General features: G+C 42.8%; 1 long non-coding RNA gene across 1 annotated transcript in view; it reads right to left on the bottom strand.

Moving 5' to 3' along the window:
• Positions 1–2,478: 2,478 nt before the first annotated feature.
• LOC149448871 (uncharacterized) overlaps positions 2,479–10,678 on the bottom strand; it is a 29,998-nt gene continuing 21,798 nt past the window's right edge. Inside the window, exon 3 of the long non-coding RNA XR_016315481.1 lies at positions 2,479–2,749. This is a non-coding gene — a long non-coding RNA (uncharacterized LOC149448871). The remainder of the gene's footprint in view (positions 2,750–10,678) is intronic.

Below are 10,678 nucleotides of genomic sequence, written 5' to 3'. Positions count from 1 at the left end.
TTTCAGAACTGCCCTGCAACCTTTACTAAGTAACCTATAACAACCAAAAGAGAAACTTATGTTGAAGATTTGAAGTCAGATCTGAAGTAATGATCAGTCAAAGTCAGGGGCGGACTAACAACTCATGGGGCCCCCGGGCAATAAGGGATCATGGGGCCCCTGTGTCCTCGCCCACATCCAAAAAAGCCTATAAAAAGGTACCTGGGGCATCTCATGGGGCCCCCTACTGACCCCGAGCCCTCAGGCAGTGCCCGAGTGCTCAAATGGTCAGTCCGCCCCTGGTCAAAGTACATTTATCCATTACAAAACGAAGCATGCTTGTGGAGATTAGAGAAGGACTGGAATTCTGTGGACTGAGGGGGCACACAAACAGCTAGCCCTTTTATAGTAAAGACAGATTCATGGGGCCTCAATGGTTGCTGGGCACGGTGAAAGGTGGGTGTTCTTTACCCTTCTTTAATCTCTGGTCATATGCATATGTGGCAGCATGAAGGTGGGTTTTATTCCATACTGCCACATACTGTATACAGTTGTGCTTAAAAGTTTGCATACCCTGGCAGAAATTGTGACATTTTGGAATTGATATTGAAAATATGACTGATCATGACAAAAAAATGCTCTTTTATTGAAGGATGATGATCATATGAAGCCATTTATTATCAAATAGTTGTTTGGCTCCTTTTTAAATCATAATGATAACAGAAATCACCCAAATGGCCATGATCAAAAGTTTACATATCGTGGAATGTTTGGCCTTGGTACAGACACAAGGTGACACACACGGGTTAAAATCCCAATTAGAGGTTAAAGTCCCACATCTGTGGCTTTTTAAATTGCAATTAGTGTTAGTGTATAAATAGTCAATGAGTTTGTTAGCTCTGTGGAAGCACTGACTAGGCTAGATACTGAGCCATGGGGATCAGAAAAGAACTGTCAAAAGTCCTGCGTACCAAGGTAATGGAACTTTATAAAGATGGAAAAGGACATAAAAAGATTCCAGGGTATGTAAAGTTTTGATCACGGCCATTTGGGTGATTTCTCTTATCATTATGATTTAAAAAGGAGCCAAACAACTATGTGATAATAAATGGCTTCATATGATCGTCATCCTTCAATAAAAGAGCATTTTTTTGGCATGATCAGTCATATTTTCAATATCAATGCCAACATGTCACAATTTCTGCCAGGTTATGCAAACTTTTGAGCACAACTGTATGCATCTATGTTTTGTGCTGGGAGTGCATTCAACTGTATGCCCTCAGCACTGTGGCCATGCTTACAATAATAGCTCCCGGTCATATAGTGACTTACACAATAACTATTGGGAGCAGGTAGAATGGGCTTATTATTATTATTATTATACAGTATTTATATAGCACCAAAAAGTTTGCTCAGCGCTGTACATTATAGTGGGGGACAGAATATGAGACTACAGTAACAATACAATACACAAGGGGTTCGAGGGCCCTGCTCTTTCGAGCTTACAATCTATGATCACATGATCGTACCCACATCCGGTCAGGTCGCCTAGGCAATTCCACTGGAAGTTCATCCCAACCCCCCCGCCCGCAGCTTTCTGGGACATGCCACAGGACCCAGCAGACTACGTGACCGTTCACACAGCTAGAATGCAATCCAAATGCACATGTCCCTACATTAAAAATGGCCGTGTGTATAAGTGGGTGCTGCAGCGACCATTGGCTGGAACCGAACAGAATCAGCAAGGAAGAATGTCACCAGCACACTGAGGATCACCAATATGGGTCCAAAAGTTTTAATGAACGATCACATAGTTACAGAAAGTCAACGTTTTGGAGTCTCACAGCCCTCACATGCCTGATGAAGGGGTCCTGCGAGACTCCGAAATGTTGCCTTTCTGTAACTATGTGATCGTTCATTAAAACTTTTGGACCCATATTGGTGATCCTCGGTGTGCTGTTGACATTTTCCTTTGCATTCACACAGCTGAGCATGCCTTACATATGTGCATTGGGAAGCTGGCTGTGAAGCCGCAAGGAGTCACAGCCTGCTTTCCACACTAAAGATGCCAGCACCGGGGACCTGAAGACCAGTGAGGAACTGGCCATGGAGAGGATGATGCCGGATCACTAAAAATGTCAAACAAATAGTTTGTTCTTAAAAAGTTTGTTCTAAAAAGTTTGTGCAATATCTCAATTGATACAATGACAACCAGATGGTGGACACAGCTGTGAAAAATCCAGCAGAAATGTCAGAAATGCGCACTCACGGACCGCGCATAGGAAATGCGCATATGTGTATTAAAATCCGCAGGTGTCGTTCTCCCTCAGGAAGGGGTGTCATCAAGTGATGGTCTGCTGGACTCAGAGGACCTCCTCAGGATCAGGGTAAATCAACCAGGTGAAGGCTCCCTCCTCTGGGTGTAGTATGCACTGAAGACTGTGTCTGCTGGTCTGGTAACCCCTCAGTAAGGGGCAAAAGATGGGAGAGTGCCCATAGTGTAGTATGTCAAACTTTATTAGTAGCAAACTTAGTATAAGCAGAAATTGTAGCTAGACTTTTTCTTTATTTTTTGAAAACGCTGTAGAACCTCTTTAAGGACATGGTTTACTGTAACACACCTTTTCACATCTGCCATCATCAGCTTCCTTTTGGTTTCTTTTCACATCTTCCATCATCAGCTTCCATTGGACCTGCACTGGGTCACATGACATTTTAGAGCTGGGAACAATGTTGGTGATGGAGGACCACCCTTTGCCAGGTGCAGTGACTGTGTAAACAGAGAGTAATTAGCAATATAATGGCAAGTATTTGTCACTGATTGTAGGTCCCACCCCAGCTCAATATATGTTATTAGTACTGGCCCAAGGGGAAAATGCCCTCCTGCCCAACAGCTTTGTCTTTTCTTGGTACAGTTCTTCCATCTGATACAAACATTTTAAAGCATTTGACAGGAAATATTAGTTACTAATATCCCCCATTTACAATGAATTTACCACTTTTCTCTTGTATATGCCTGTTTGTATATTTCAACCCAGATTGTAAACATGATGACACCAGTTACCCAAACTAGTATTCATATATTGTTAAATTCACTGTTTACATTTAATGTTTCTTAGCAATCTTATTCACCTTTATTTATCTACCAATTTGCTTATCTATAACTTGTTTTATAAGGTATCCAGACTGTTAGGCGTAGTTCACACTGGCTTTGAAAGCAAGCGTTTGAGGGGCGTTTTTAACGCTCCTCAAGCACATATACAAATGATACTATGAGCAGCACACAGTGCTGTTCCCATTATCAAAACATGAAGCATAAGGCTACGTTCACACTAGCGTTGTGTGCAGGCGGCAGAGAGGCATTTGGGAAGCGTTTTTACCGCTTCCCAAACGCCTCTGCCAATTCTGCACTTTACAGCACATGGTGCTGTTCTAACGGGAGTGTTTGCGTCGCGTCACGGCAAAACAGATGCCTCTGGTCGAGTCAGGAGACGTTGAAGCCTCCTATTCTAGTCTATGGTGCAGCTCCACAAACGCCCGGCCGGCATTTGCGGTGCAGTTGCGACGCGGTTGTGGGGCATTTGCGGTAACACCATTCAAACTGCATTATAGGCGTTTGTGGGGCGATTTTAATGCTCGGCAAATGCCTAGCAACCGCCGCTAACCCGTGCATGCGACATTTGCAGAGTGTTTGCAGAGAGTTAAAAAACGCTCCGCAAACGCCGGACCAACGCTTGCCAAATGCTATAGAGGCGTTTGGCAAGCGTTGGTAAAACAGCCTAGTGTGAACGAGCCCTTAGCATTGCATTGCTTCAAAATGGAAGCCTCATGCTGAGTCAGGAGGAGTTTGAAGCCTTTCAACACCTCCCATTCAAGTCTATGGTGAGGCTCCTAAAACGCACTGGCAGGCGTTTGCGAGGCATTTGCGGAGTGTTACAGTTTATGTTATTTGTGGTGTGGTATTAACGCTTGTCAAATGCTTTTAAAATACTTCAAAACTGCACATAGGGCATTTGGGGAGCATTTTAAAAAGCCAGTGTAAAGCTCATTAACACCTGTCTAGGGCCCATACTAAAGCTCAACACCTGTCTAATGCCCATACTAAAGCTCAATGCCTGTCTAATGCCCATACTAAAGCTCAACGCCTGTCTAATGCCCATACTAAAGCTCAACGCCTGTCTAATGCCCATACTAAAGCTCAACGCCTGTCTAATGCCCATACTAAAGCTCAACGCCTGTCTAATGCCCATACTAAAGCTAATTAACACCTTTCTAATGCCCATACTAAAGCTCAACGCCTTTCTAATGCCCATACTAAAGCTCATTAACGCCTTTCTAATGCCCATACTAAAGTTCATTAACGCCTGTCTAATGCCTATACTAAAGTTCATTAACGCCTGTCTAAGGCCTATGCTAAAGTTATAGGAGCATTTGGTAAAAGTTAGAAATTTAGTCAAGTGTAAACAAGCCCAAAAAGAACATAGAGGAACAGATCCATGAAAGGTATGCTGACAATAAAAATTTTTTTCTAATAACAACCAATCAGAATCCTTGTTTCATTGTGAGAGTTGTAAAGTGATCAATTGATATTCCTACCATGATACAACAATAAAAATGGAATGCGGTTTGCGGTACTGCACTGACCAGCAAATCTATGAATTGGTACATGGATACGACGACATAGCTAACACATACATGAAGAAATGTTCGGTTGCTAGATTTGACCCTGAACTGTCCTACAAAAAACATGATACACTCTAAACTCCTGATAGCATACGACTGTAAATCTTTCAGGAACATGATCAACTACAAACCCTATCCTTGTGCTTAGTTCTGCAACTATAAATCCATTTTGACATATTTTTCCCTAAGCTTTAACCACAAATAATGGAATATACAGTAATGCGTGTGTGTTATAGATAATGCAATGAAAATGTTTTAGCCTGAACTGATGGTCATACTGCCTTTGCTCTAGAAGTGTTGGCATTGCATATATAGCAGAGGTCATCCATTGCCCACATGCTCAGGAACAATGTTTCAGAATTTTGTGACATTTGACCTGACCATGCAATCATTTTTTTGCTTTGCTTTAACCCACAAGATGTAATCAGAGTACTGGGTATTTTGGAAGTCGGAGTAATATGTCCAGTCAGTCCAATCAAAGTTTTTATTCAACGTTGGCTAGAGTTGGGGAGAGATAGAACACTTTTTAGGTTTTTACTGCTGTTTCGACTCCCTTGTAGAGATTTCCTCTCACTTCATGTCACGGTAACAATAGTTTCACCAGGCAGAAAATGAGGGGAAATCTCCAACAGCAACATATACATAAAAATGTTTCATTTAGTAGAGTAGGGGTAGGATTGATTGCTCAATATGACCCTGTTGCTGAATTTCCCTCATTACTTGTCTGATGAAACCATTAACCATGTGACAGTAAGTTAGGGTAAATACTCTTAAGGGAGACTCAAGGAATGTTCTAATCCTTCCCCGCTCTACTGAAAAAACAGTGTTTACTGGGCATATATAAATCCAACCACTATCTCATGTAAGGTTTACTATTTTAAAATAATTTCCAAAGTCATTTTCATTATTTTTAAATCTGTAGCGTTCATTTATAAAATATCTGGTGATCCTGCCATGAATGTTTTTTTTCATGCATTTCCTTTTATAGGGTGTCAATTCTCTGTTCCTTTTGCTCAGCTGAGCTTTTGCATTGTCACCCTGTCACTCAGGCTTCCAACTAGCAGTGGTTCTGTCAGCATATATTACGTCCACCGTTGTCACCATCAAGAAACCCACCCTGAGAAATGCCATGCAGGCATTAATGCAGTGTCCCTGTAGTTGGGCTGCAAAAGGCAGCAGTGGATCAGTAGCCCCGGGATTAAACAAATGATGAAAAAAAATTGTGAAAATAAGTTAAAGACCATTGTTCAAGATACAGTGCTTTATCAAACTTACTATCATTCAGGTAGGCTAATCATCTACTTTAAGAAACATTCTTAAAGTGGAGCTCCACACAAAAGGGGAAGTTCTTTGTCCCCCACTCCCCAGTAAGGATTGGCACCTGTGGGGAGCTGGGGGGGAGTGGATACCCAAATTTGACAGGTACCCGTTCCCACTTCTGCTGCGATCGCTTAGGCGATCGGAAGCAGAAGTTGTCCTTCCCCTCCCTCCCTGTAGTCTTCTGGGATACATGACAGGTACCAGAAGACTACGGGGCCATTCACAAAGCACAGCGCTTCTCACACATGCACAGTGGGAAGCCGCAAGCTGTCACAGCCAGGTGCTCACAATGAAGATGCCGGCTCCGGGGAGAGAAGACAGCTGGTGAAGCCAGTGGTGGTGAGGACACCACTGGACTGAGGGACAGGTAAGTGGCTGTGTTTTTAAAAGTCAGCATCTACAGTTTCCTTAGATTACCTTTGGTCAAGGGTTTATTTCTATTTAGTGTTTAGCTTTTCTGTGAATCAAGTGTGGGTTTTGGATACTGGGGGATGTAAGAAAAGTCCAATGCATACTAGAATGAGAAGACTTTAGCATGCACATAATTCTGAGTTAAGGCTCACTGCAAGATGTGTATTAGCATGCATGCACAAATGCATTAGTGTGCATGCTAAGCAGCATGTACATAGGCACACCTGCATGCTCTGCATTACCATTGGTTCCAAATGGCCTATTTTAGCTGCAATGTGACATGAAAAGATTGCTGAGTGATCTTCAGGTAGTTCTTGATCTACCTGTGTCCTTACCTGCTACTTTTGCCTTCCTGTGCATGATCAAGCTTGCAATTGACCTGTATTTAGATTCCTGTCTACTTGTTGTGACCTCAGTCTGTGTTTGGACTCTGTATATTGTTTCCTGATTCGACACCTTGCTACCCAGCAGTGAATTGACCTCAGCTTGTATCCTGACTCTGCAATACGTTCTTGTACCTTGATGTCCTGCTGTTAATGACCTCTTGCTTGTGCCCAGTCTTTACTCCTGTCTTCTGATCAAGCATTCCATGTTCCTGCCTCTGGTCCTTGTCTGGTGGTCCACAGTCATCTATGTCCTACAGCCAACAATTGGTGCTGTCCATCTACATTGGCTCTCATTTCATTTTGTGTCCTCACATCTCCACTACCAGGGGTGCTGGACAAGCAGTGCAAGCAAAGCCCCCTCTCCAGCTCGATCTCCTCCAGGTACGTGACAAGGGAAATGCAAGTTTTGGGGCTTTTTTGCCTGAACTCGATGGACATGGGTCTTTTTCAATGCAATAATGCAAATCTAAGTTAGTAAATATGTAAAGATTTTAGAGTGTTTTTCAAAATGAGTATTTTGTCTGTCACTCAAGAACAAATTATATTTAAGAGTAATAATTTCTCTTTTTAAGTTTACGTAGTACCATAGTTTTAGAGATCTGAATCAAAGTTTATTAAAGCATGGGGGCATTAGGTTTAGAAAACGTAAGCTTGTGAAAAAGGTTTTGAATGTGTGCCTTAATAGATGTAAATTTTGCCTGCCAGTATGTAATTGCAGAATGTTTAATATCTAAGCACACGCTAACATTTACAACACTCTAAAATAGATTGCACTCACAAGCAATGTGAGACAAATATTGGAAAGGGCCAAGTGATATGATGTAGGTATAATTAATTGTGCTGTCTTGCACTTCATGTACAAGTGTGCTAAAGATCCTAGACAGGAATAGAGGCATTTTATCTTAATCCGTATGCTTTTCCGTTCCTTTGAAGTGGTATGAGTTTAGTAAAAGCATTATACACTCTTTGTTGAAATACTGCAAAGGGTCCTCATTTATAGTACATTAATCTTAACAGAGAAGATAGCCAGCCTGACTGGAAGGTATCTATGATATTAAGCAGTTCATGGGACTGTGAAGTGCTGAGCGCGATCATGCAGAGCAACAGGCCACAGGAATGCAAACCATTCACAAAGCCAAAAGTGGAGCTAGCAGGTGGCCTCCCTATTCATCTGATGTCAACACGCTGCTCAGATCAAGACCTTTTAACATCTCTGTAGGCCTACCAGTGCTTTTAATTAAATGTAATGCAGTCGTTGAATGTGCTTAAATATGAGAAAACCACACTGTTAAAAGCACACATATCTTCTGCGCGCTAAGGATTGCCATAGCTATATAAATAAATATCATGGATTAAATTAGATTGTAATGTTGTATATGTTTCAAATGGTTTCCATACGCTAGTCAATGTAACACTGGAGGGACTCTTTGAAATCTTTATGACTGACCATATTTCCCTGGAAAAATGTTCTTGTTCATATAAAGAGCTTATACATTGATATGTACATATATATTAAACTCTTCTGTGCAGAAGGTTCCCTGATTCAATGAACAAAGACATAACTGTTCACTTAATAAATTAAAACACAAGACAAAACTCTGCTTTAAATGAAACACTATAAAAACCTGTATAGGATTTTGAACACTTTTGGCTCATCATTTTAGCTTGCCACTAATAATTATTCATAAAACACATTAACTTTTTCTATAATTATTTAGTTAAAATCTTTATTGGTATGTGCTGAAAAAGGTAATCTGTGCCTAATTAACATGAGAGCTTGATTTACATACCACAGTACAATCATCACTGGTGTCATTAAATCATTACTCTACAATAGATATTGTTGGATTCTGGGAATCTCTTTCAACTATGAAGCTTTAATTTTATATTCATTTTAAATTTAAAAAAATCTGCTTTAAAATTAACTAAAACAGGTACATGATGAATGGCTCTTTCTAACTAAACATTTTTCAGGCAGTCATGATCTATTATGTCTGCATGAATTGCAAGTTAAGTAACTCAGCCTGAACTTGTGAAATTGCATATTAGTGTATTCACTAGTTTATGCCCTGCCCTTTTCTGCCCAAATAATCCTACTTACTATGTCACAAGGGACAATCTCACGAATATATATGAACCTCAGAACAAAAGGTCATTTAAAAAAATAAATAAATAAACATTTCCATTCTATATGCTTTTCTGCACACAGGCACACAAGTGATCACTTTTTCTGTCTAAGCTGACCTTTATTAAAACAAGTGAACACTTTGGTCAGGACTATGTAATGTACAACATAATATATACAAGAGTTCAAGATTAGTTACAAACAAAACAACATATAGAGTGCAGCAGTCAGGACAAGCCTACCTGTTCACATCAGATTCCTCCATGAATCCCCATAGAGTTCCCCCTTACATCAGAGTACTCAGAGTTAGGGTCCCCAGAGTCATCACCCCTTACATCAGGGTCCCTATAATCCCCTCCTTACATCAATGTCCCCAGGTCCCCCCCCCTTACATCAGGGTCCCCAGAGCCCCCCCTTCTTACATCAGGATTCCCAGAGTCACCCCCACATTACATCAGGGTCCCCAGAGTTCCCACTTCTTGCATCAGGGTCCCCAGAGCTCCCCCCCTTACATCAGGGTCCCCAGAGCTCCCCCTCCTTACATCAGGGTTTGCAGAGCTCCCCCTCCTTACATCAGAGTCCCCATAGGCACCCCCTGTAATTCGGTGTCCCCAGAGCCCTCTTCCTTACATCAGGATCTCCAGAGAAACCCCCCTTACATTATGGTCCCCAGAGCCCTCTTCCTGTCATCAGGTTCCCCCGAGTCAACCCCACTTTATATCAGAGTTCCCATAGCCCCCCTCCTTCCATAAGGGTCCCCAGGGACACCCCCTTTACATCAGGGTCCCCAGAGTCCTGTTCTTAACATCAGGTTCCCCAGAGCCCCTCTCTTTACATCAGGGTCCCCAGAGAAACCCTCTTTACATCAGGTTCCCCAGAGCCATTCTCCTTACATCAGGGTCCCCAGAGGAACCCCCTTTACATCAGGGTCCCCATAGCCTTCTTTTTTACATCAGGATCCCCAGAGAAATCCCCCTTACATCAGGATCCCCAGAGCACCCCTCCTTACATCAGTATCCCAAGAGGCACCATCTTTACACTGGGGTCCCCAGAGCCCTCTTCTTTACATCAGGATCCCCAGAGACACCCCGCTTACATCAGGGTCCCCAGAGCCCTCTTCCTTTCACCAGGATCTCAAGAGTCACCCCCATTTTAGATCAGAATTACCAGAGCCCCTGTTCTTCCATAAGGGTCCCCAGAGACACCCCCTTTACATCAGGGTCCCCAGAGTCCTGTTCCTAACATCAGGTTCCCCAGAGCCCCTCTCTTTACATCAGGGTCCCCAGAGCCCTCTTTCTTGCATCAGGATCCCCAGAGACCCCCCCCCTTACATCAGGATCCCCAGAGCACTCCTCCTGACATCAGGATCCCCAGAGACACCCCCTTTACATCAAGGTTTCCAGAGCCCTCTTTCTTACGTTAAGATCCCCAGAGTCACCGCCAATTTACATAAGGGTCCCCTAGAGTCTCTTTCCTTATATCAAGGTCCCCAGAGCCATCCTCCTTAAATAAGGGTCCTTAGAGCCCCCCTCCTTACTTCAGAGTCCTCAGAGTCGCCTCCCCAACATTAAATCAAGGTCTCCATAAGCTCCTTACCCCCCTTGCAGCAGAGTCCAATCTGTTTGCATCTCAGTGCAGCCCGCAGCCGAAAATGATAGCTGGGGGGGTGGGACACTGGGAAGTTCTTTCCTCCTCCTCTGTAACTAGGGGAGGGGCAAACACTGTATTGGTTTCTAGGACACTGGGCAGTCCTAGCAGCCAACTACTAGATCTG

This window comes from Staurois parvus, unplaced genomic scaffold (genome assembly GCF_062004578.1).
Source record: "Staurois parvus isolate SC_StPar_1 unplaced genomic scaffold, SC_StPar_1.0 ptg000652l, whole genome shotgun sequence".
NCBI classification, from domain to species: Eukaryota; Metazoa; Chordata; class Amphibia; order Anura; family Ranidae; genus Staurois; species Staurois parvus.
The sequence above is the reverse complement of the archived record's forward strand: the minus strand, read 5'-3'. Positions and strand labels throughout refer to the sequence as shown.